Source organism: Borostomias antarcticus, assembly GCF_949987555.1.
Source record: "Borostomias antarcticus genome assembly, chromosome: 33".
In the NCBI taxonomy this organism is placed as follows: Eukaryota; Metazoa; Chordata; class Actinopteri; order Stomiiformes; family Stomiidae; genus Borostomias; species Borostomias antarcticus.
This window is the reverse complement of record NC_140266.1, coordinates 3,022,641-3,025,808: the sequence shown is the minus strand read 5'-3', so window position 1 is coordinate 3,025,808 and position 3,168 is coordinate 3,022,641.

Sequence of the window (3,168 nt, the reverse complement as noted above, 5' to 3'; positions counted from 1 at the left end):
ACTGGCTGGGCTGTCTTCCGAGTTAATTCCGGAGGATTTGTCATAATGGGTTGGGGGACAAAAACATGGTGCCAGAACTTCCCTTTTCCAGACACCGGCTCCCATAGGCTGTCTTTATCACATGACACGGTGCAGTCATGGCCCGAGTCATCCATCTGTAAGTGGGGCCCTGATCCATACTTCCTCTACACATTCTTCTTGATTACCGGAGACGTGTTTGACCTTTGACCTTTCCCAGCACAATGAACCAAAATGGAGTCAGAGATACCATCCCGGCTCACCCACCGTCGTCTCTGAAGCGGAATGGTGTCCGATGATGCAGGCGACTCTCTGACACACACACACACAAACACACACACACACACACACACACACACACACACACACACACACTCTCTCACACACACATGCACACTGTGTTTCACCACTCAGGTGAGTCAAACACACGGACCTTCCGCCAGGAATCCGCAACCCACGCAAAGTAGGGGGATGTCTTCAAGCAGCGACCACACACTGGTGTGTGTGTTGTATGTGTGTACAGTACGGGTGTGTGTGTGTATGTGTGTGTGTGAGAACCATAGTGTCGCTGGCAGTCACGAGGGAGGGCAGCCCGTCAGGCAGGTACATGTATCTCCTCAGGGTGCCCGTCTGTGAGAGACTTAAGGCCAACTTATACTTCGTCGTACGACACTTTTGAAAGTGTCGACAGACAGAAATGACGTCACTGTCGACACTTTTTTGTGTCGGACAGGGGTGTCTTGCACCTACCAAACTTTCTAATGTCGCAGACGTCGTCACGCAGCTGTGATTGGATAGCTAGATAGAAGGCAGCTGTGATTGGATAGCTAGATAGAAGGCATGGCTGTGATTGGATAGCTAGATAGAATGCACGTTCGTTGCCATGGATCAATCAGCCACGGGTCTGAAAGTTACCATGGAGGTAAATGGACTGCACTTATATAGCGCTTTTCCACCTTAGCGGCACTCAAAGCGCTTTACAATGACCTCTCATTCACCCATTCACACACGGCACTCAAAGCGCTTTACAACGGCCTCTCATTCACATGGCGGTAGCTGTATTCAATGGCGGTAGCTGCCATGCAAGGTGCTAACCTGCTCATTGGGAGCAATTTGGGGTTAGATGTCTTGCTCAAGGACAGGTGGACAGTTGGAGCTGGGATTCGAACCACTGACCCTTCGATCACTGAACGACCCGCTCTACCAACTGAGCTACAGCCGCCCCCAATGATGGAGGTGATCAGACACTTTGCTGAAGTATAAATGCTAAATGTCGGTCGACATTTTGTTTCTGTCAACAGACATCGTACGATACTTGTCGACTATAAATGAAGCTTTAGCCCTGCTGATAATGCCATGGTATCTCACGCCTGCTCTCAGACCGCCAGACGGGCAACACAGCCTGGGCCTCGCGCTGCGATGCTACAGAAGCCTCTCAGTGGACACCCAGGAGGTAGTGGAGGTGGTTTGTGGCTCCAGATCGGACTCTCTGGCTAAAAGCTAAGGAATTACAATGTTTGTCCAAGCTTAAAATGAATGGGTCTAAATTTGTCGACGATCCTGGCTTCTGATTAGATTAGTAGAGACAAGAGACAGAACCTTCCGGAAAACTCTGTCTCCCCAGGATCCTGTTTGTGGACTTCAGCTCTGCTTCCTCCTCCATCCTCCCGCTCACTCTGGAGGGCGTGCTCTCCCGGATGCGCGTGCCAGACCCAACCTGCAGGTGGATCGTAGACTTCCTGTCTGACAGGAAGCAGCACGTGAAACTGGGCAAGCGCGTCTGACTCCAAGACCATCAGCACAGGCTCCTCCCCCCCAAGGCTGTGTTCTTTCCCCTCTACTCTTCTCCCTGTTCACACGAACACTGGCACCTCCAGCCACCAGTCGCCGAAGCTCCTAAAGTTTGACGAGTCCGCCTACAGGTGGGCGATCGACCAGCTGCTGTCCTGGTGCGGCCAAAACAACCTGGAGCTCAACGCTCTCAAGACAGTGGAGATTATTCTAGATGTCACCCCCCCCCCCCCCCCATCACACTCAATAACACCCCAGTGACCACAGTTGACTCCTATACATACAATATAGTATGTATATTGTATATTTGCGCCTCTCCCTTTTTTTGTATATCGTAATTTGCACATTGCACTGTATTTTGTTTGCACTTTTTTTGTATTTGCACTGTTTTGATACTGTTTGCACTGTCTTGTCTTTGCACTGTCCTGTCCTGCCCCCTGTACTATGTCATCTGCAACAGCGTATGCCTGAACCCTAGTCAAACCTAGTCAAACTCCTAGTATGTGTGAACCATATACATGGCCAATAAACAGATCTTGAATCTTGAATCTCACTGATTATGGCAAATACAGGCTTGTATTGATGTTCAGCATGGTTTATTGATAGTTTGACCCTGAAAGTCAGGACTTAATTAAAACTTTAGATGAAGAAATATATTCAGTCAGCCTGTATAATGAAAGTCGTGATGCACTCAGTGCCTGCTACAGTCTCTTACATTTGGATAAAAATGCTCTGAAAATCACATGGGATTTGGGTCTGGACTGGGTGCCAACACCCCCAATTTATTGATTCCAAAGTGCACTTTAGGAGCAACTGAATACGCCATCAGCTCTCCATCTCATGTCTAAAATGCTCTCCAGCATCCTAAAGTAACTGGAAGATATTGATTTAGCTGGTATCATCTCATTATAATGTGGTTTGTTACACTCTGGTTGTGTGCTTTATTGTTTTTGAGTCAAGTCTCATATCTCATTGTGTTTTTGAGCGCTGCAGGGTCGGCCTGGGAGGGGCACCGGGTCGATACGCTCTGGGATTACATCATCGTTTAGATGCCCTAATCCAATGAGATGCCTGGCAATTTGACAGTAACCATCGGAAACCAGAGACGCCTCTAAATCATTGATGCGTGTCCGGATTCAAGTTACAAAGCACCTTCCTGTCAGGCCCTTGGAGCCGGAAAACATCGCATTGTAAGCAAGAGTATTTTGTGAGCCTTAAGAAGAGCTCTCTATGAGAAATACAGATCACTTTCCAAGCCTTTTTTAACCTAGTTTGAAAATAACTTATTGATGGCTGTTCATGTATGATGACTATTCCATCTGCAACCTTCGCCCTTGAGTTTACCTGTGGATGTACATT